At 36.0% G+C, this 25,167-nt stretch overlaps 2 long non-coding RNA genes across 6 annotated transcripts in view; one reads left to right on the top strand and one right to left on the bottom strand.

The window, feature by feature from the left end:
* The window catches only part of LOC105088706 (uncharacterized), a 149,582-nt gene that overhangs the window by 72,050 nt on the left and 52,365 nt on the right, over window positions 1-25,167 (bottom strand). The gene's annotated exons all lie outside the window — the stretch shown is intronic.
* On the top strand, window positions 3-25,167 carry LOC135321693 (uncharacterized). The gene is made up of 3 exons (XR_010381679.1): window positions 3-206; window positions 1,612-1,859; window positions 25,004-25,167. It is a non-coding gene; the product is annotated as an uncharacterized LOC135321693 (long non-coding RNA).

Genomic DNA, 25,167 nt, shown 5'->3' with positions numbered 1-25,167 from the left:
AGTTGCATAAAACAGGAAAAAAAAAAGCACAAGAGATCTAGCTTACAAAATGGGCTAAAAAAAATGAAACTGTCCTTGCAAAACACACACTGTGATGGAAGAAGAGACATTTTTTAATAGTAGTATGCACCCTGCAGAAGCTGCGTTCGTTCCTGTTAGAATTTGCCTTTGAGTCATGTTGGAAGCCTTTAGGCAACACGTTAGAGGTTTGTACCAGAATATGCTATGTTTCCTTAATGCTCCCAAACTTAGCTTGTATCCTAAATAATTTAGCTTCTTATATTTTTCTAAAGTAGATGTGTGCCTTTGGTTTGGTTAGCTGTATCAGTACTAAAACAGTACCTATTAGTATTAAATATAAAATGTAATAAATCTTAAAATTTTGTATTTACTATATTTTGTATTTACTATAACCTTTTAGACGGTGTTTATTAAGTCTTTAGATTAAATCTGGGGATGTAAGTGACTGTGAATGCACCTGTTATAACTTGCACCAAGGGCAGGAATGTTCTTCTATTAAATCAGCATTGGTTCAAGCTAATTAAATTACACAGCTCTTTTTAAATCATAGATTTGTGTAGATTCAAATATATACCATAAAAATGGAATGCCTATTTTTTTTAATGGACTGTGGCATTTTGTTTTTTGTTTTTACGTGACTTAACCTTACTGAAGGATTTGGAAATATTAACCCTTTTGGTAGTGGTCCACATTTGTGAAGGATAAGCTCATTTTACTTTTGAGGAAAAACATAATTATCTGAGGAAGGAAGACACTTATGTTGATTTTTTATGCAGTTGAAGCAGATTCTAAAATATTCTTTAATTGGCCCATTCATTTGGTTGCCAGTTTGCTGCATGAATTCAACTTTTTAATTTCTGTAATGGATTATAATAATTTTGTATAAAATCAGTCAATCACATTTCTAACCAGTGTGGTCACTATATTAATTACTGCAGACTCTCAACTTCCCATTTTCATGGATACTCCCTTCTCCCTAGATGCAAAGATGAACATATACATCATTTTCAACAGAAGGAGAAAGTAACAGTAGCCAATCTTTTTAATCTTTCATGTAGTCTATAAAAAGAAAAAAAAAAAATCCCTGTTATGCTGGTTAACAAAATTCTGCATTTTTGTTGTCTAAATAACATGCAAATGCCTTGTAACATCAAAAAGTAATAAAATCTTTCAACAGACAAGTTTTTCAGCAAAAATAGTCTCCCAAACTAAATTTGAGAGAAGTTCTTAATTTTCATTACCTTTCTATTCTTGATTAAAACATTGTGTGAAATGAGTATCAAGGGTCAACAGTTTCTCTTTTGCTCCTACTTGAAAGACTATCTGCTGAAACTCTCTCTATTCATCCTAGGTGGACCACCTTAGGAGTTTTAAATGACCCTAAGTTTCTACACTTGGCAATGTACACCTATCAGAGAGTGATGGTAGGAATCAAACCCTTGTTGAGTAACGCAGGAGTCCCCTGGGTGTGGGTTATTTCCATTCGGGCTTTCCCAGTGTTCATGCAGATACACTCGAGGCACTGCTTCTTTTCTCATGTACTGAGTGATAAGAGTCTCATTTCCCAGTGCCATCCATCACTACCCGCAGGTCGGAGAACACCGGGCTTGCTGGCTTTGTTGTGCTGAAGGACAGCAGATGTGATATCCTACGACCTGGGCCTGCTTTGTCACACTTGTTAAGTACAAAGTGCCAGAAATGTACCCGGCTCTTGACAGAACAGGAGGCCCAAAAGGCTCTGCCCTTGCCGCTTTTCACTGCAGAGTATGAAAGAGCTGCTCACCGTAACAGTATCAGGTTGACCGCCAGAGACTGGTTTGATCATCAGGAGATGCCAGGTAAGTGAGCCAGTGTCAATGAAAATCATGTCAGGATGTGACGGGGAGGGTGTGTGGTGGTTATCTGGAGCAACCCAAGAGGATTTGTTGGGAGCTAGTTTATTTTTTTTGAAAAATGAGTATATATTCCCCTTGCCTAGAATGTGTGATATGAAACATAACAGGACAGGGGAGAAATGGGCAGGGGTGGGAGTAGTGGAACAGAACGAGAATCTACAGCACTTAGAAATGGAGCTGTGTTATCCTGTGATGAGCCTGGAATAGTAAGCTCCTTAGGACCTGTCTCTTTTTTGGCTCTACTCTCCCACTGACCCTTACTGCCCACAGGGGCCCAGTCAGACCAGCCTCTATACTCCCTGCTCAGCCCCCACCTCCTTTCCAGTGCCATATCGCTCCTCTATTGATGGCATTTCCTCTTTCCATCTTCTCTTCTGCTTCCATGCAGTTCACCCACTTCTAACGGCAGTTCAGTTTCTAGCTCCCACATGAATGTTCTCTAAGTGTGTGGTTCACGTAGCAATTCAGAACTCCAGTGGCATTCTGATTTTCTGTTTTTTCCACTTCCTTTCTAAAGATACTGTGTAATGAATCTTGACTCCTTAAATAAATTGTAAGCTACATCAGAGCAACTGATACTATAAAGCACATTGCACATAGCAGATGCTCCATGAATACCTCACTTCCAAACCTTCCAGTAGTTGGATCTTAAGTGTTGACCATCCACACTCATCTAAAAGACCTTCAATGCCAAAGTAAGATTTGCTGTCACCACTGTTCTCAGAATGTTATCCTTTCCTCCTCTTCATTCCTTTCCCGCTCTCTGTTTTAATGTGTTCTGCAGTACAGGCACCCTTCCTACACCAGACCCTCTCCCCACAACGTATCTCCCACCAGCTAAAACGTTGGCCTCCTGTGCATAGATCTCAACTCTCTGCCTATCCCTGTTACTTGGAGGTAGAAGTTTGTTTTTCTCACTTAGTAAATAGCATTCTTCCTGGACCAGCCGTGACAGTCACTACATGGAGTTTTCATTTTGTACCTTTGTCAATGAAACATTAGGTGCAAAGGATGAGAGTCAGCAACATGTATGAATCAGTTTAGAAGGCACTTAGCAGGATGGGAACTTCTTAAGACACGTACTTGGTTCATTGATAACTTTGGAGAAATAACTCAGCCCAGTCCTAGAGAAAACTGTGAAGCTCATGGCAGTATAGAAATATTTCATCACCACCAGAAATGTCTATTAAGCACCTCCTTTTCTTCTTTGTGTTGTGTTTTTTTTTTTTTTAACAAATTATGTGTCACTTCAGCTTAGGTTTGAAGCATAGACTTTATCCCATAGGATATACTCAATAAACTCTGAATGGATGGATGCATGGAAGGATGAATGGATAAATGAAAGTGCTTTGTTGTTCATCACACCTGCATATGGTCACAGACTAATGAGTATCATTTGCTTTGAATCGTACAGTAGGTTCTGATCCTAGTTTTATGCCAGTGCACACACATACTACTACATTCCCCTTTGGAATGAAAGACAGTTGACAGGGTGGATGTGGCTGGATGGTATGTAGTGACAGCAGTAATCATTTTAGCTTACATGTACTAAGTTCTCCTTAGGTACCAAGCACTGTACTTCATGTATATGATTTTATTTAATCTTTCAAAACTGTCATTGCCAAGGTGGACCCAAGCACCCATCAAGAGATGAATGAATAAACAAAATATTCCAATGGAATATCATTCAGCTATGAAAAAGAATGAAGTTCTGATATATACTACAATATGGATGAATCTTGAAAACATTATACTGAGTGAAATATGCCTTATGGATAAGGATTATATTATTATACTTACATGAACCATCTAGAATAGACAAATTCACAAAAACAGCAAGTAGATTAGAGGTTACCAGAGACTTTAGGTTGAGGAGAAGGTGGATGGCAGTTATTGCTTAATAAGCACAAAGTTTTTATTTGGGGTGTTGAAAATTTCTGTGAATAGATAGTGGTGATGGTTGCACAGCACTGTGAATGTAATTGATGCCACTGACTTGTACACTTTAAAATGGTTAAAATGGCACATTTTATATTTGACCACAATAAAAAATTAGTGGAAAAACCCTATTATTAATATAATTTGAAATTTGAGTATATCAGGAATGTTTAAACAAATAGGAGTTACATATTCTAACATAACAAGAAGTATAGGAGGGTAATATGGCCTTGGTTCATGGTCTCAGTGATGTCTAGGTCATCCTCTCTTTGTATCTCTTGCCTTTCCCTAATGATAGCAAGATGGTAGCTGCAACTCTATCTATTGCTTCTACATTTGAGGTAGGAAGAAGAAAAGAAGGGGATGTTACAAGTCTAATCTTGTATCAGGAAAAACAAAGGTTTCCTTATGCCCCTAATAAATTTCCACTTACATCTAACCAGGCAGAACTGTGCTCATTAGAGCTATCCCTAGCTCCAAGGCAAGGGAGGCTGGCAAAATAAGTATTTAGCTTTTCTAGCCTCTTCAGTGGAGGCAACAAAGAGGTGGATTGGAAATGTATGTTTAAGGAATGAACACCATCTGGCACAATAATTTAAATGAGCAACAGAGAGGTTAAATCAATTTCCCAACCTGTCAGTTGACATTTTGGACTGGGTAGTTCTTTGTTGTGAGGGCTGTTCTGTGCACTGTAGGAAGTTTAGCAGCATCCCTGGTCTCTGTCCATTAGGTAACAGTAGTCTCCCACCTCCCTGTTGTGACAATCAAATGTGGTCTCCAACTGGACAGCAGCATGTAAATCAGTGAAGCTAGAAAACTCCCTTACACCATACACAAAAATAAACTCATAATGGATCAAAGACTTAAACATAAGACAAGATACAATAAACCTCCTAGAAGAAAATATAGGCAAAACATCATCTCACATACATCTCAAAAATGTTCTCCGAGGGCAGTCTACCCAAGCAATAGAAATAAAAGCAAGAATAAACAAATGGGACCTAATTAAACTTACAAGCTTCTGCCCAGCAAAGGAAAACATAAGTAAAACAAAACGACTACCTATGGAATGGGAGAAAATTTTTGCAAATGATAAAACCAACAAAGGTTTGATCTCCAGAATATATAAGCAGCTCATACAACTTAATAAGAAAAAAAAAACAACCCAATCCAAAAATGGGCAGAAGACATAAACAAGCAATTCTCCAAGGAAGAAATACAAATGATCAATAGGCACATGAAAAATGCTCAATATCACTAATTACCAGAGAAATGCAAATCAAAACTACATTGAGGTATCACCTCATACCAGTCAGGATGGCCATCATTCACAAGTCCACAAATGACAAATGCTGGAGAGGCTGTGGAGAAAGGGAACCCTCCTACACTGCTGGTGAGAATGCAGTTTGGTGCAGCCACTGTGAGAAAACAGTATGGAGATTCCTCAAAAGACTAGGAATAGACTTACCATATGACCCAGGAATCCCGCTCCTGGGCATATATCCAGAAGGAACCCTTCTTCAAAAAAAGATACCTGCACCCCAGTATTCATAGCAGCACTATTTACAATAGCCAACACATGGAAACAGCCTAAATGTCCATCAACAGATGACTGGATAAAGAAGATGTGATATATTTATAAAATGGAATACTATTCAGTCATAAAAACGACAACGTAACACCATTTGCAACAACATGGATGTCCCTGGAGAATGTCATTCTAAGTGAAGTAAGCCAGAAAGAGAAAGAAAAATACCATATGAGATTGCTCATATGTGGAATCTAAAAAAAAAAAAAAAAAAAGAACGTAAATACAAAACAGAAACAGACTCATAGAAATAGAATACAAACTTGTTGCCAAGGGGGTGGGGGTGGGAAGGGACAGACTGGGGTTTCAAAATTTTTAGATACTGACAGGCATATGCAGAATAGATATGCAAGATTATACTGTATAGCACAGCGAAATATATACAAGATCTCACAGTGAAAAAAAACGTGACTGAATATATGTGTGTTCATGAATAACTGAAAATTGTGCTCTACATTGGAATTTGACACAACATTGTAAAATGACTATGACTCAATTTTAAAATGTTAAAAAAAAAAAAAAAAGTTGTCTCCAGACATTGCCAAATTCTTCAGGGAGGAGAACACAAAGTTGCCCCCAGTTGAGGACCACTGGGTTAGATGACTGGCCAAAGTTTTCTTGCTGGGAAGTGGTGGAGCTGAGGTACAAACCCAGACATCTGACTTTACAGACTTTCCTCTTAGCCATCCTTCTGAGCAGCCTATGCAGTTGAACAAACGGCCTTGTAGTGAACAGGAAGTATGGCTCAACTGGACTAACTTGCCATATACTGAGTTAATGAGACACCCACGAGATGCTGTGCTGACTATACACATGCTTGTCCTGAACACTTGTTATTTAGCCATAACCCCTTGCAGTTTAGAAGTAATGATGGAAGGTATGTGATGGAGGAGGAGGGATCAAGTAGCTTTATAACCCAAACATTCTAACAGCGCAACTTGTTTCTTGGGAAAGCAGAGATATCTTAGATATTAAATGGTTCGTGGCCCTCCAAAACTCAGCCCTCCTCAACATCTTGTTTTCAGTATTTAATTTTTCTATAAGGGAATATTTAAATTATTTTTTTCTCTTTGAGGAAGCAATAATAATAATTTTTAAAAGGTTGAAAAACACTGCTTTAGCCTAAGGAACTAGATGGAGCAAGGAATATTTTTCAGAAAAGGTAAGAAATACCATTACCAAAAATGAGATGATGTGAGGTCTCTAGAATGTGAATGGTGAGTGAATTTTAGAAGTGCTGCTGGGTGTTTTCAGCAGATGCATCCCTTTGGCTGCTGCTGCAGCCACCAGTTACCCCAGTCAATTCACTTTCATGTCTCTCTATTCATGAATGTAACACATGTTTATGTTTGTCTCTTTTTATCATCACATGTGTGTCTTTGAAATACGCCTTTCCAACAAGTGAAATTCCCCTCTTTTCTTCATGTCTTCATTATTCAGAGGCATCTCTGTAATATCTTCTCTAAGAAATAAAAGTGTCTAGAAATACACTCATAGTATTAAAATGTGTTTGCATCATCAGCTGATTACTCACATCACAGAATACTAAGTAAGTATCTGAGGTAAACAAGTTTACAAGCCATGAAATTCAATAGATCTAGTTCCTTGATGTTGGACAAGTTATATGACCTCATTGAGCCTCCATTTTCTTATCTTTGAAATGGGCATAATGTTTATTTCATAGTATTGAGCTGAGAATTAAAGGAGATACTATATGTCAACGGCTTAGCAGAAAGCGTAGCCTGTAGTAAGTGGCAAATATGCGGCAACTACTGGCAATACTATCTGTAAATAATCTTTAGCAAAGCAATTTTTTTCTGATAGGAAAATAGACAGTACTATGATAATGGACTGGCTCAAATCAAAGTGATCTAAAAGGTTCCTCTTCAATCAGTGGTTGGCTCAGGAGAGTAGGCCAGGAGTGACTCTACATGTTCTGAAACAAACCACGGTTCTTGCCAAGCACAAAGACTTGCCTAATGCCATGTAGGAGAGGGCACCACTGGACCCTGTCTCCCTGATACTCCTTCCTAGAGCTGATGCTGTCCACCACTTTTGACAAGTCACTTACCATCCATTTATCAACATCTTACTTTAACAAGTTAGGAAGCAGAACCTGCCTCTCTCTACTCATGAGATTATGGAGATCAAATTAACTCATTCATGTGTATCTATTCTGTGCAAGGCAGAATAAGGCACAGTCCCTACTCAGAGTTTACATTTGATCCACTGGCCATAGGATCTTTCCTATTAATTTAAAAACCCTTTGTTTTGTGCTTAACACTTAGTAAATATTTGAAAAAATAACAATTGTTTGTTTCTTTGTTATTCTCTGAAATGTATCCATTTAAAATGCACCTTAACAATGTAATGCTGACTGATGGCCTTAGGAAAGTGGGTACCCATTGTTGCCTGGGTATCTGAAGTAGGTGGTTTCTATGCAGGACTAGCTATACCCCTGGCTACACAATTCAGTTGTCTATTGATTTTGGATAACTGAGTGTTCAGAGAATAGTTGCTTTTTATAATGGGTCAGGTAGAGATGGAAACTAGATGACTTTTAAAAGTAACTGTTGTTTCCATTTTTAAAATCTCTTATCTGAAAATAAGTTTACTATTTAGTTAGGATTTCTTATTTGAGTTACTAAAGCTGTAGATGGTGTTGGGAGAAGGGATATGTAATCCTTTCTGAACCCTGTATTTTTGACACTTTTTCCAAGGTGTTAAAATATATGTGAGATGTTAACATTATGGAGATACAATAAAATAATCCATAGCTTTATTTTATATTTATGATTTCATCTGGCTGTAAAGCAAATGGCTCACAGATTACAGTAGTCACTTTTATACTGACCTTACTCGTTTAAAATCACTATAACAACTACTAACCTTTTTATTTGCTAGAAAGGCACATATTCTAGACTAAATTTTGGCTCAGGGGACTGCTATTAATTCCAACACAGCAAGAGTCACAGAATAATCTTACAAAACGTTCATAGCTAGGACTTGGACTTATCTCCTCTGACACTGTCCCAGATTCCTTAAAGAATTCCTTCTTGCTAGAGGTGACTGGTACAAATCCTCCCAGCATTTGACTTGAAATTGTTGCTTGTCCCAACTATTGGACTTGGAAATCTTACTGCCTTTTAGCCATCATCTCAAAAACATAATTGAATATGTATATTCATCTCTTTGGAAACATCATTTTCCTTCAAATAAACCTAATCCACCTCTTCTCCCAACCCCTTGTAGTATTAATGTTATCACATATCAGCTTTAAAAAATATTTTTTAACTGCAGGAGTGGAATTGTCTGACTATAAAGTTGAAAGCACAGAAGTCATGAAATGCTAGGCAAAAGCGCTCTCAACAACAATAAATCCTCCTTATGGCCCTTTCCTCATCCTCCAGTACCATTTAATAGCCCAACTAGTCATCCTCCATCCTTTATAGGAAAACATTAATTTTTGGTTTCCTGGATTTTGCATGATTGTGTTCAAGCATTTCATTTACTCTGGAATTTCTGGTTCTTTTTTTTTTCTTTCTGCATTACCTCCTTTATTCTAAGGCAGAGTAAGGTTGGAGATGATTAATATTGAAGAAAAAAAATATGCTGCCCCAAACTGAAATTTCATAAGATTTGAGATAGGTTTCTTTAGACCCTGGGATGAAACTTTTTGTCTAGATTTATCTATCCCTTTTGGTTTCTTGGCTATGGTAAGGAATTCTCATATCTCTGCTACTGGCCTTTGGGATTCAGTAGAAAGAACTGAGATGCTCAGGAAATATCTCTTCAATAAATGTAATAATAAATGCTCCTTCAAGTGTTCACTTTACTCCTATATCTTAAATTGCATAGTGTGTCAGATGATATGAATTCTGCCTGGTGGATGCCAGTGCCCAGGTAGCATCATTCTGGTTAGGATTTCCTATAGCATGGTAATAGCCTAGCCAAAGAACAATAATTATTTTCTCCTATAAAACTTTTTCATTGTATCAAATAAGTACAAATATAAAAGAATATTCTATTTTAATTAAAAGTCACATAGAACAACTATATGGAAACAAATTAGGTAACCTAAAGGAAATGGACAAGTTTCTGGAAACATACAGTCCACCAAGACTGAGTTAAGAAGAAATAGACCACTTGAACAGACCGATCACTAAAATGACATACAATTAGCTAAAAAAAAAACCCAAAAAACCAAAAACAAACCCCAAAACTCCCTGCAAATGAAAGTCTAGGACCAGATGGCTTCACTGGGGAATTCTACCAAACATATAAAGAACTCATACCCATCCTTCTCAAACTTTTCCAAAAGGTTCAAAAGGAAGGAGTACTCCCAAACTCATTCTGTGAAGCCACCATCACCCTGACACCAAAACCAGACAAAGACACTACCAAAAAAGAAAATTACAGGTCAACATCACTGATGAATATAGATGCAAAAATCCTCAACTAAATATTAGAAAACAGAATCCAACAGCGCATTGAAAAAAAAAAAAAACCAGCACATATGCCGTGATTAAGTTGGATTCATCCCAGGGACACAAGGATGGTTCAACAAATGCAAATCAATCAATGTGATACACCACATCCACAAAAGAAAGGACAAAAACCACACAATCATCTCAATAGATGCAGAAAAAGCATTTGATAAAATTCAACACTCATTTATGATAAAAACTCTTACCAAAGTGGCTGTAAAGGGAACATATCTCAACATAATAAAAGCTTTTTATGACAAACCTACATCCAACATAATACTCAATGGTAATAAACTGAAAGCCTTCCCCCTAAAATCTGGAACAAGACAAGGATACCACTCTCACCATTTCTATTCAACATAGTCTTGGAAGTCCTAGCCACAGCCATCAGGCAAAAAAATAAAAAAAGAAATAAAAGGGATCCAAATTAAAGAGAAGAGGTAAAATTGTCACTATATGTGGATGACATGATACTACACATAGAAAACCCTAAAAGCTCCACACAAAAACTACTAGAGCTGATAAAAGAATTCGGCAAGGTAGCAGGATACAAGATTAACATACAAAAATCAGTTGCATTTCTTTACACTAACAATGAATTAGCAGGAAAAGAAAATAAAAAAACAATCCCCTTTAAAATCACATCCAAAACAATAAAACACCTAGGAATAAATCTGACCTAGGAGGTGAAAGACTTACACATGGAGAACTACAAAACATTGATTAAGGAAATTAAAGATTACTTAAAGAAATGGAAAGATATCCCATGCTTTTGGGTTGGAAGAATCAATATCATTAAAATGTCCTTACTACCCAAGGCAAATCTACAGATTTAATGCGATCCCTATCAAACTACCCAGGACATTTTTCACAGAACTAGAACAAAGAATCCTAAAATTTATATGGAATCTCAAAAGACCCAGTATTGCCAAAGCAGTACTGAAGAAAAAGAAAGAAGCTAGAGGAATAATCATCCCAGACTTCAGACAATACTACTGAGCTACAGTAATCAAAACAGCATGGTATTGGCATAAAAACAGACATATGGATCAATGGAATAGAATAGAGAGCCCAGAAATAAACCCACAGACCTAGGGTCAGTTAATCTTTGACAAAGGAGACAAGAATATACAATGGAGAAAAGACAGTCTCTTCAGCAAGTGGTGTTGGGAAAACTGGTCAGACACACGTAAATCAACGAAGCTAGACTACTCCTTCACACCATCACAAAAATAAACTCAAAATGGCTTAAAGACTTAAATATAAGACAAGACATGATAAATCTCCTAGAAGAAAACACAGGCAAAATATTCTCTGACATAAAACTTAGCAATGTTCTCCTAGGGCAGTCTACCCAGGCAATAGAAATAAGAGCAAAAATAAACAAATGGGACCTAATTAAACTTACAAGCTTTTGCACAGCAAAGGAAACCATAAGCGAAAGAAAACAACAACCTACAGAATGGGAGAAAATATTTGCAAATGATGCAACTGACAATTTATTTCCAGAATATATAAACAGCTCATACAACTTAGTAACCAAAAAAAAAAAAAACAAAAAAAAAACAAAAAACAACCAACCGAATCATAAAATGGGCAAAAAACCAGGCAATTCTCCATTGAAGACATGCAAATGGCCAATAGGCACAGGAAAAAATGCTCAATATTGCCAATTACAGTGAAATGCAAATCAAAACTACAGTGAGTTATCACCTCACACCAGTCAGAATGGCCATCATTCAAAAGTCCATGAACAATAAGTACTGGAGAGGATGTGGAGAAAAGGGAACCCTCCTATTTTGCTGGTGGTAATGTAGTTTGGTGCAGCTATTATGGAAAACAGTATGGAGATTCCTCGAAAAGCTAAAAATTGACTTACCATATGATCCAGCAACCCCACTCCTGGGCCTATATCTGGAAGGAACTTAAATTTAAAAAGATACACACACCCCAGTGTTCATAGCAGCACTATATACAATAACCAAGACATGGAAGCAACCTAAATGTCCATTGACAGATGACTGGATAAAGAAGTTGTGGTATAATTATACAATGGAATGGTACTCAACCATTAAAAGAATAAAATAATGCCATTTGCAGCAACATGGATGGACCTAGAGATTTTCATTCTAAGTAAAGTAACCCAGAAAGAGAAAGAAAAATACCATATGATATCACTCCTATTTGGAATCTTAAAAAAAGAAAAGAAAGGACACTATGAACTCATCTACAAAACAGAAACAGACTTGCAGACATAGTAAACAATCTTATGGTTACTGGGGGAAGTGGGTGGGAAGGCATAAATTTGGGAGTTTGAGATTTACTAATGTTAGCCACTATATATAAAAATAGATTTTTTAAAAAGATTCTTCTGTATAGCACAGGGAACTATGTTCAATATCTTATAATAACCTTTAATGAAAAGAATATGACAAATGTATGTATATATAATATATGTATATAGTATACGTATATATATAATATGATGAATATATGTGTATATGTACAAATGATTACATGTATATATATGCATGACTGGGACATTGTGCTGTACACAAGTTGACACATTGTAACTGACTACATCAATAAAAAGATAGATAATCTGATTTTCAAAAAAATAAATAAATAAGTCATAATAAAACCTACACTCCACATTTTAAACACACTTTAAAAAAAAAAAAGTCACATGTAGATCTAGAACTAAATAAATACACGTATCTAGGCGCAGTTAAGTACCTCACTAACATTTAGCTACTTTCAGTTACTGTAATCTAAACTTAGTGTCTCTCTGGGAGTAAGTAGAAACCCAACTTAAATATAAAGCCTTCCAGGGCTTGTCCATCTGAAGCTCTTTGAAGAAGTTTCTAGAAAGCCATATATTCTTACAGTTCTCTCTAGTAACAATGATCTTTGCCTGCTGGTTCTCAGTTTCAAAGGAGGAAGAAGTTTATTTGCCATTCCAAGAGTAAAGATCCATTTGCTTTCCTAGGTTGCTACTTTCTCATTTAACCTTAAACATGGAGAAAGTCCAAAAAAAGCTAAATACCACAAATCCTAATCAAAAGGCAATTTTACTGCCACTTCTCAAATCCCCACGATTTCCCTAAATCTACCCTGGCTTCATTCTGTCTTATTTTTAAGATTAATCTCTTTCCTCAGAACCTTTTTTTAAAATTCCCTCATATACAACAATACATAGTACTAAACCAGAGTTCTTAAAACCTTCATTAAACTTATCTTACACACAGCTCCTTGTAAGGACATTCAAAACCTATCCTAGTGAGCCCTTCCTAAGGAAGTGACAACAAAATTTCCCCAAGTATTGCCTGCTTGCAAAATCATCGAAGAGTTTGGTGCTGAGGAAGGGACACTGAGTGTTTGGCAGCTTGGAATGTGCTCTTCTCTAGAGGCTGCCCATGTGCAGAGTTGGCAGAGGGGAACTGCACGGCCACACAGAATTGGATGCCATGACAGAATGGGGAGTGGTAAGAAGAGGAAGTAGAAACTGGGTGATTTCATGCTCCTCCGGCTTGCCTCCTGGACTGTAGGCACAGCCCAGAGATGCTCTGGCAAGACTGGGAGCAGCTGGATAGGGTAAGAAAGGCCTTTTGTCCCTGCCTTCACCAGACCAGATTTGGGGTGACAGATGTAAAATAGACAGTCAGGGCTTTAGGCAGATCCACAATGATCTGAATATTCCAAAGCTTATTCTTGTTTAGCAAGCTCTAGGTTTTAGCCGTTCTGAATTTTTTAGGCAACAGTAGGTGGATTTTCATGCTACAGATGCTCTGAGGAGAGCTTCAGCCTCTCCTCCCAGTAAAACACTTCATTTTCATTTTAATACCTAACACTAAATGCTTTTATTTCACTTTTTTTCCTTTCAAGAAAGCTCATCATTAAGAATGTCTACCAGGAAAATCACAGGAAATAAAGTCTCTCAAAGTCTATTTTTATGTGCTATTAGAAACAACCATGTGACTTTTTTTCTTTACTCAATCATTCTGGACAAAAAACAATGTGGCCGAGGGTGATGTGGAAAATTTCAGCATTAAAAATAATATCCTAAGTAATCCAAAAGGGAAATTAATTTCTCTTTGAATGTGTTCACTAGCACAAACACTGAAATAATGAGCAAACCGGCTCTCCTGAGAAAATGCCAACTGTCGCCTGCTTTCCCCGGGCTCCAGGTGTAACCAGCCTCTCTCACTGCCCCACCTTCTGACTCTGTCGAGAGACTTAGGGACATCTCTCCAGGCAATCTGAAACAATCTCCTGTGTCATTAGACATCAAGCTCTCCCACTGTTAAGTCAGAACTGGCTGATTTCCTTAACAAGTGAAACTATCACTGCTATTAGAAAATAACGGTACTACTGGCAACTTAGAGTGCAAAGGATGTTTAAGTTGAGGATACCTCTCTTTACAGCCCTCCAGGCGCAGCAAATTTGATGGCTTACCCCTTTACACCCAGATACGGAGACCAGTCCCCTAGGGGGTGGCTTTGTTAGAAATTTCAGGACAGTGAAATAAAGCAGTACTGTCACTCTTAAACTTTATAGGAGACTTAAAAGTATGTATAACATAAATAATTTATCTTCTACAGTGTTCCATGCTATTATATAAAAGGTAGAAGTTGAAAAGAAGAAACAAAGGTCCCGAGTGATCTGTTAATAATCATTTATCAAAAAATTTGAAGTCGAGGTGTTAATAGAGTACATTCTGAGTTCTCATCACAAGAAAAAATTTTTTTTCTATTTAATTAATTTAGTATCTATATGAAATGATGGATGTTCACTAAACTTACTGTGGTAATGATTTCATGATGTATATGTAAGTCAATTCATTATGCTGAATATCTTAAACTTATATGGTGCTGATGTCAATTATATCTCAATAAAACTGGAAAGAAAAAAATTAGCAGTTGACTCTGGGAATGCCAGTTACAGACTTGGCTTGGTGAAACCACCTTCTTTCTGTGCCCCCTTCCCTCCAAACTGACTTATCTCGGTGTCTCCCACAAGTTAAGGGGTGATGCAGGCTCTGCCACCCCAACTCCAGGTCTCAGTGCTCACCCATTAAATTCATAAACATCTTCATCTGTTAGTGTTTTTCAAGAGTACTAGCAGCTGTGGACAATCTTAGCAATAGAGATTTTTAAAAGGTTCACAGTTCCCGCAAAGAAAATACCTCAGCAGAACTCTATTCAAACTAGTGTCACATTTGACTAAAACAATACTTGCTTTTTATAAGAAGAGCTACATGCCAGGAGATTTTGGGGGAGGGGGTGGAGAGTTAAAACCTGAATGGGGGAGAAAGTCAAAAGAAAAAATGTGTAGGTACACTATCTTCCCTTGCAGGGTTAACATGGATATAAAAATTAAAGATGTTAAAATGTCCCAGGGAGGAAAACAATCTATGAATGCTTTTTAAAATGAATAGATAATGATTTCTATGGCCAAGTCATCTAAAAAGAACTTAAGAAAAGTGTTGTTCCACCCCCGACCCTCAAAATATCTAAAGTGATGTTTAGGACATTAACCCAATAATTTTAGCTTTAAAGTTACTTCTCCTAAAACAAAACTAATAAAATAGAAACTATCAGAAAGGGTTTAAGCAATCCCAAGGCCACGTCTAGCAGCACTCGTAACTTTGTTGGAACGCTGGTGTGTCAGAGGGTGCATTTCTAATCCTTTCCTCTCAGGTTCTCCGATAGCAGGCTTCCCTAAAGCTGAAGTCACTCGAGCTCTCCCTCCTTGCTCTCCCTGGGCTGTATTATTAATTTTGTGCTCTGCTAGTGACTGTTTATGTTGACAGACTTCCTGCACTCTATTGATGAGCCCACAAGGAATCCCAGTTTTTTTCTTCATTGGTATATTCAATAATTTATAATTTCAACCTATGAGTTAACTCAAGGGAGAGATTATTTTAAAAACTACTTGAGACATAGTGTAGTATGGATGAACATAGCTAATCCAAGTCATTATAATCTTGACCAGAAATTATTTGCTTTTGTGGGGAAGTAAAACCAAATGGTCTATGTGTACAATTATTTTGATCTTAAAGGCCATGCTTCTTAGAGAGAGACAAGGTTAGCATTCTGTAGCTCCCTTTTGTGTTCCCAAGATATTTTCCTTATAGTCATGCCTGTCTATATATTAAATTGTAGTTATAATAATTTCTATTTATTATGTATTTATTTATGTATATGTGATTAAACATGTATATATGTATCTAGCGTATGCATAAACATAAAAATTAAATTGTAGATTTTGTTGTAATATAAACCATTACAGGTGGAATTTAAGACAACATGTCTTCTAAAATCCGGCCTAACGAGTAGTAGGAATTATTGAAAAGTCTACTGGATTAGACAAAAAACATAGCTTCTAGTTCCCCTTTATCATGAATTGGGTAAGTCATTTAGCCTTTTGGGGTCTCTTTACTTACAAACTGAAAAGTAAACAATAATTATACTTGACCCTTTAAATCATAAATAGGGTAACTTGTGTTAGGAAAACTGAGACAGAATGGTCAGCACATGTGTCTTATTTATTAACTTCACAGATTAAGAATAGAACTTCACTTCTAGCAACAATGGCAGACAGAACACTCTCTCCTGGAAGCCAGTTAGATCCTAAGTAAAACATTTTGGTTTGTTGCTGTACTCCCTGGAAGTAAGTAAAATAATCTCCAAGCCCAATCCTCCTTTCCCCTACCCCTCAAGTAAAAAGAAACAACACTAGAGCTTGGAGCAGTGAGCGGATAAATGTGCTGAGCAAGAAGCAAAGGAGAGGAACTGTGTTATCCTGAGAGAAAATTCCAGTAGGATGCTATACATTGCAATTCGGATACTGAACTGAGAGTCCATAGCAAGCAAGGGGAAATGAACCTGAGATTCGGCATTAAGGCAAGACTTTCAAAGAGAGCTTAAGTGACCCCAGGTTGGTAGTCTTGCCAGTTCCTAGCAGAAACAAACCAGATCACCCTAGGAGTGCATCTTAGAGTCTATCCCATTAGATTCCCACAGCTTATCCTCAGGCAAATATTAGCTCACAACTAAGACCACCACGCAGATGAGGAGGCAGACCATCTATAGAACTGTCAGACATAGAATAGCTGCTTATGAAGTACTTAAAGAACTAAAGCATAGAAGCAAAAGAAAGAGCAAGCAACAGAAAACTATCAGGAAAGATCAGGCACTTCTGAAAAATAAGTAAATGGAACATCTAAATATAAAATATTATAATATTGAAAGAAAAAAACAAAACATTTAAAAAGCAAATTAGTCACATCTGAAAGAAAATTAATGAACTTGAAGACAAGAATAAATAAATGAACCAGAATATAACCTGGAAAACAAAAGGACTGGGAAATATGAGAACAATTTAAAATATTGAAGATAAAATGAGAATGTCTAACATATCAAATCAGAGCCATAGAGAGAATAAAACTAATCAAGGAGTGATAATAGCTGAAAAACCTCCAGAAATTCTGAAAGCTGTTAATCTACAATTTTAGAAAGCACAATATTCCCAAGCAGGGTGAATAAAAAAGAAACTCAATGCCTAGATGTCACATCATAGTGACTCTGTAAGACAAAGAGAAACATTTTTAAAGCAGCCAGAGAGAAAAGTTATAACAAAGAAATGATTATTTCATGGACCGCAGACTGCTCCACAGTAATAACAGAAAACAGAAGGCAATGGAATAATATATTCCATGTTGAGAGGAAATAGTTATTAACTATCAAACCTTAGAGTGAAATAAAGACATTTGTAGTTAAATAAAAACTGAGAGTTTATCAATAGGCTCACCCTAACGGAACTTTGAATCTAAAGTTTATTCCTTAGAAAGATAGTTATTCTTTGATGAATTCAATTATTATAAAAGTCTAAAGCAAAAAAATACTTTTAAAGTTTTCACATTTTTGGAAATGGAATACTTACCCGTTTATTGAGAAATCATAATTAAATTTTAAATACTTAAAGCTAAATTACAAAGAGAACAAAACATGTCAAAACTAGTATTTTTGAGGGAAATCTGTCAGCCATAATGCTTACATTGGAAAAGAAAGAAGTCTGAAAATGAATTAAGCATCCGTCTTAAGTATTGACAAAGGAAAAAGGAACAAACTCAAAGAAAATAAGAGAAACAAAGAAGATAGGAATAGAATTCAATGAAATCAATAACAAAAGTACAATAGAAAGATCAATAAAGTTAAAGGTAGCCTTTGGAAAAGACTAATGAAATACACAATCCTTTGGCAAGACTGAGAAAAAAGGAGAGTACGAGTAATGTGAGGACTAAAAAGAGAACATAAATATAGATACAGCACAGATTAAAAAGAAAATAACATGAGCAATTTTATGCCAATGAATTTGAAAACCTACATAAAATGAAATCGTCAGAAAAAGATAACTTGCCAAGACTGACATGAGAACTATAAAACTTAAATAAATAGTCCTAAAACCATTAAAGCAATTGAATCAATAGTTTGAAATATTCCTACAAGCAAAGACCAGGCCCATGTAATTTTATAGGTGAAATTACTAAACATTCCACAGCTAATTTTCTTTTACAGACTTACACAATGATTAGAAAAAATAAAAAATACTCTCTAAATCATTCTGCATAACGTGGGCACCAAAAATAGACAAGTACAATTTGAGAATAGAAATTATAGATCAATCTTATTCAAGAACCTAAACAAAATATTACCAAATCCACTGGGGTTAAAAAAAAAAGTTTATCTATCATGACCTAGTTGGATTTATCCCAGGAATGCTGGAGTAGTTGAACATTAGAAAATCTAGAATTGTGATCCACTATAATAGATTAAAGGCAAAATCCATATATAATCTCAACAGAAACAGGAAGTATTAGATAATGTTAGCCATTGATTCAACATAAAAAGTCTTAGCAACTTGGAGTAGCAGAGAATTTTCTTTACATGAATGAAGGTATCTACCAAAACGTCAGTAAACATCGTTCTTAATGATAAAAAGTTAAAAGCACCCTATTTGAAATCAGAAACAGTTTAGCCCACTATCATGTTTTGATCATTGCTAAAACTGAGAGCTCTAGCCAGACAATAAGATAAGAAAAGCAAATAAAATCTTAAAGACTAGAAAGGAACAGACCCATCATTAGTTGCAGGTACTATGATTATATACACAGAAACCCACAAACTAAAAACAATTTATTAGTAATAATTAAAGAGTTTAATAAAGTGGCTGGCTCTAAGACCAATATATAAAAACGTATTGCCTTTCCAAACAATGACCATAAACACTTATTATATAAAAGGTACAATTTATAAATTGTAACAAAAACATAAGATGTCTGGGAATAAATCTAACAAAAGGTATACAAGATTGGTATAAAGAAAATAAAACTTCACTGAAAATCATTAGAGACCTAAATAAGTGAAAAGATATACCATGTATATGAATAGCAATACTTAATACTGTAGAGATGCCTATTCTCTCATATTGGCCCATAGATTTAAAATCCCAGCAAGAATTTTCATGGAACGCACAAGCTAATTCTAAAATATGTATGGAAGAGCAAAAGGCTAAGAAAAAACTGAGTCTCCTAAAGAGCTGAGTGTGACAATTTGTACCAAGTATGAAGACCTTCTATAAAGCTATAATAATTAAGACTGTGTGGTTTTGGCAGAGAGTTAGAAAAATTGACAAATGGAGAGTGACAGAAGGAAACAGAATACACCCAAACATATATGGAAACTTTATAAATAATAGAAATGATATCACAGATCAGTGATGGTGAGACAATTATAGTCTGAAGAATCAGGGGAGGAAGGGATTGGGAGTGATTGCTAATAGGTACAAGGCTTCTTTGGGAGGTGATGAGAATACTCTAAAATTAGAAGATGGTGATGGTCGTACAACTCTGTAAATAAACTGAAAGATGTTGCACTGTATATTTTAATGGGTGAAATTTATGGTATGTAAACTTTATATTAATAATGTTATTCAAAATGATTGCTCTATGTTGACACAAATGACAGGATGAATTTTTTAGAAATATGGACTTAAATTTTAAAGCTCCAAAAGATTACATATATATACTACACACATATATATCATATGTATGAAACCACTTTTATCTAACTCAAAAACAAGCAAAATTGAATAATGTATTATTTATGGATATATACATATATGATGAAACTATTTAGAATATTGCAAAGGAAGGATAAACATACAAGAGAGCTTCTCCCTCAGGGAGAAGAGAAGGAAATAGAACAGGGGAGGAACCCATAGGTAAATGCAATGATATTGGTGATTTTTTTTTTTTGTTTTAATTCTTGAGTTGAGTGATTATTTTAAAGTCTTAATTTTGATTATTTATAATTTACATATTTTGTATTTAATCTTTTGAGTATATCAAATATTTATTACATTATTTTGAGTATATATACAATTTTAAAACCTTTAAATTGATAATAAGGCTTTAACAACAAAAGGTAAGTCAGGAATAAAGGAGGAAACCAGATGGACCCCAGACTTCCCCATACCACCCTCAAAACCAAAGACTGCAGCAGTGTCTACAATGTATTCAGGAAATGAATGCATGATTTGAAAGTTTCAAACACAATCAAGTTATCCTCCTAGGATAAAGGCAACAGATAGATAGTAAGCATGAAGATCGTAAAGGAATCAAAATTCATGAGCATTTCTTGGGATTAAAAAAATTAATTAATTAAAAACAACTGTATGACAAACTTGAGGCAACCAAGCAGATGAATCATAGTAAAGAGTGCAGACATGGAGAAGCTAGGGCACCAAATTATTTAAAATAGAATCAAGAGTAAACAACTGTTTGAATGATGGCTTCAGGAAAGGATATAAATGTTATAAACCCAAGTACTTTAAAGAAAAACAAAAATAAACAAAAATAGGGTTAGAAGGAGAGAGGTGGAAGAAAGTCAATAGATGTCTGTTTCCTCACATTTCTTAAGGGAGTCAACAGATATTATGCAAAATGAAAACATAATTTTAAAAATGTACTCATTCTACCTCAGTTTTTGTCACCATGGGAACGAACTTGTAATCTGGGGTATGGGCATGTCTTTAATATGAGGACAGTCCTGTGCATTGTAAGATGGTGAGCATCTCTGGAACCCAGGCACTAAACACCAGAATCACTTCAGTTACTGGGACCATCAAAAAATGTGTCCAGGCATTTCTAAAAGCATCCTAAGGATTTTGTACTACCTTGGACGGAGAAACACTCCTCTAACCTCTTAAAGTTTTGCATACTATTTTTTTTCTCTTAAATTTAGAGCAATATTGGAGAATTAAAAATCCCTTGATTTAAAAATTTCAAAAGGGATCATTTACCTGAAAATCATTCAGTTTCATGTTGGTGTCCCTTCCTTTTCTCAAATTGAAATAAAAGTAAATGTATTACAGAATATGCCCACTTTTCTAATGCAGCCCTTTCTAAATTTAAAAAATTATTTGTTGAAACACGGGATCTGAAAAAATAAACATACCTACTTTGCATATTTCATTTTTCATTATGATAAAATATAGATAAGATAAAATTGACCACATTAGCCATTTTAAGTGCATTGTTCTATAACACTAATATATTCACATTGTTGTGCAACTATCACTTTTTATCTTCAGAACTTTTTCATGTCCCCCAACTGCATATTTTATATTAACATAAACCATATATGTAGTCATTTGCCCATCTTTTGATTTGAGGCCATGAGCTTTTCTTTGAGAGTGGTCCCCTGATTGGAATTCCCCCTGGCCATCTTTTTTGCATGAACTACACCAATAATGTACTCTTCACGATTTTCAGTTTCAATTTCTTTTCAATGAAACAAGATCTGAAAAACATTTGGCAAAGAATCTGAGTGAAGCAGCCCCCTATATCCCCCTCCACCTCCCAATATTTTACCATTGTCATGTTCACACCTAACTTGAAAGCAAATTTTCAATTACCTTACATTTACCTAGTCTTTCTAACATGCAACTCATTCTTTATAGAAGCAATGATTCATTCTTTTTGCCTTGATATTTTATCAGTTTTCATAAAATTTAATTGTTATAGGATTTCAAAAGTTTGGGTTCAGTCACAGTTGACTCATGGAAAGTATCCAGCTGAACGGATGAGTAGGGGCATCTAGTGAGCTGTCTGTTTACTGTGAGAATTTTAAGGCAAGGGTATCACTTCAGAAATGATCTGGCAAGTTGAATTAAAGGTTAATAAATTGTAAAGAATTTTAATAAAAATCAATGTATTAAAAATGGTATGTACACCTGTGATGGTTAATTTTGTGTATCAACTGGACTGGGCCACAGATGCCCAGACTTTTGGTCAACTGTTATTCTGGGTATGTCTGTGGAGGTGTTTCTGGATGAAATGAACGTTTGAGTGGGTAGACTGGGCAAAACAGATTGCCCTTCCTAATTTGGGTGGGCCTCATCCAATCAACTGAAGACACAACTAGAACAAAAAGGCTGAGTAAGGAGGAACTCCTCTTGCTTAACTGCTTTGAGCTAGGTCATTGATTTTTTTCCCCCAGTTGGATGTGAACTGAAACATCCTTTTGGCCTTCCTGGGGCTGCAGCCTGCTGGTTTTCAGTGTGGAGCTATACATTGGTCCCCCTGGGTCTCTAGCACGCTGATTGCAGACCTTGGGACTTCTTAGCCTCCAAAATCATGTAAGCCAATTCCTTATAATCAGTCAATCTCTCTGTCTCTCTCTCTTTCTTCTCTACACATACACACACACACACACACACCCTATTTGTTCTGCTTCTCTGGAAAATTCCAACTCATACAATACCTGACAACTAAATGCAATCTGAATATTGGAACAGGAAGAAAACATTACTGGAAAAACTGGTGAAATTCAAACCGTCTAATAGTAGTATACCAATGCTGGCTTCTTAGTTGTGTTAAATGTCCCATGGTAATGTTAAGATGTTAACAGTAGAGGAAGCTGGGTAATACTCTGTACTATCCTTGCAATGATTCTGTAAATCTAAAATTATACCAGAATAGAAACTTTGTTTTAAAAAATAGAATGTACCATATGATCCCCTTTCTGAAATCATATCTTATTATCTGTCCTTCTATTTGTATTTATACATTCTGTTCACCAAATGTTAATAATCTATACTTTGGGAAATTACTTCTTTCTTTGTACCTTTCTATATAGCTTGAATTTTTTATAACAATAACAAACATACATATTATTTCACTAAAATGATAAAGTCGTTATCATTTCAGTCTGACGAGATTTTAGAAATCATCCACATTCTAAAAGCACTGAGAACCTCATCCAAAAAATAAGTAACTAAACCTAATTACCTTCCCTCCCCCCAAAAATTAAAAAATTAAATAAAATAAAAGCATTGTGATGTTTGACTTGATGTTATTTTTCAGTAACATAGTTTCATTTATAACACTGTCCTCGTGGACCCAAAGATGACTTTAAGATGAGGCTCTAAGATTAATACTATGCCACAGAACTAGAAGAATGACTAGGTCATGTTAATATAAGATCATTCTGTTTCTGACCATACATAGCTTAATGGTCTACACCTCTGCATTACTTTTGCCTTTTGCCACCTGTAAGCATCATAAGGGAAGGGAAGGCTTTTAGTTGCAGTTTTGCCTTTCCTGTTCAGTGGAGTAGTGAGGGAATAGACTGTCAGGGATCTATCTGTATCTCCAAATCAAAACAGAACTTGCCATTGAATAACTGGAGAAATTAAAAGGACAGATTCCTACATGTTCTTATACAAATAAAATTGTCTAATGCTCACTATCTTTACGTCTTATCTTTTATCTTTGTTTCCTCCATCCTGTCTCTAGTCTCCTGTCATCCAGCTTCTCCCTTTGACTGTGACTATTAGTTACTTGTAAATTCTCAAGAGAGTCATTTCTTTTCATTTTGCAGACAGGGAGAGTATCTTCACTCCCATGTCCCTGTCTCTGAGCACAGTCCTCACCCATAAATCATGGTGAGGGCTGCTGAATGGATGATTTAGAGACTAGGGGCGATGGTCCTGTCTACGAGCTTAGCCACAGCTGCACGTGGAACCCCTGGGGTCTTCTAGTTCTTCCTACTCATCCAAATTCTCTCTCTCTCCTTCCTTATTGTTTTTCTTTCTCAGCCCCTTTTCTTCTTGTAATATACAGGTAGAACCTTACTGCTTCTATTCTGCACCTTCTGAATGTGCCAATTCCAGGGTCATTCTGCTGTTGGCATGAGGTTAGTTCTTCCCTTTAACTTGGGTTTCTAGAAAGTGATCTTCTATACAGTGGTTTTCCAACTTGATCGGGCATGAGCATCACTGGGAGGGCATGTTAAAACAAAGATTGATGGACCCCACCCTCAGAGTCTCTCCTGCAGTAGGTCTGGAGGATTAGCATTCCTCACGAGTTCCTAAGGATGCTGATGCTGATAAGGATACTGCCGGTCCAGAGACCACACTCAGAGAATCGCAGTACTAGCCAGCTAGTCATCTAATCTCCTCTGCCAGGGAGGAGAAAGAAATAGAAGTGCTCGCTGTCTATAACTTAACCATGAAATAAAAATAACAGGAAGAATATGCATGTTTTGTTTTAAACCCAAGGGATAAAGGTTTTTTTTTTCCTCTTATAATCGTCATTCTTTAATTCAAACCATTCCATAGACCACAAGTAAAGCTAAAACTGCTAACAGAGAAAAAACTATTGATATTTCTATCAGAGAATATAAAAAGGTTAATTATGGTGTGCACATCTTTAAAGATCTCCTTGCCGTGTGAGCCATCTCCAGAAATACTTGCCGTAGAACTGAAATAGAAATGATTATATGAGTAAATTATCACCCACACTCCTTGCATGCATCATTTCATACTGCAAGCCTTTTCTCTTTTCAAGGAATAATGGTTTTACATTTTACTTTGCGATGGCACTCTAATTGCTAAATATAATAGGGGCATTATGCTACAAAGTTAAAAGATTCCAAGTGAAAAGATAAGTCAAACAGTAATCTCATCCAGCCCAGGAATCGTTAAAGTGTGCTCCTCTTTTTTCTCAGCTGTCCCTGAATTCTGATCTCTGAAAGAATGATTGAAACTGAACACCATGGCTGGAAAAAGCTAAAAAGGATCCTACAATTTAACTAATCCAGGCATCTGCAACTCTGACCCACTGGTCAAATCTGGCCCAACATTTTTGTAAATAAAATTTTATTGAAAAACA

The sequence above is a fragment of the Camelus dromedarius genome, chromosome 7, assembly GCF_036321535.1.
Source record: "Camelus dromedarius isolate mCamDro1 chromosome 7, mCamDro1.pat, whole genome shotgun sequence".
NCBI classification, from domain to species: Eukaryota; Metazoa; Chordata; class Mammalia; order Artiodactyla; family Camelidae; genus Camelus; species Camelus dromedarius.
This window is presented reverse-complemented; position numbering and strand designations above follow the sequence as displayed.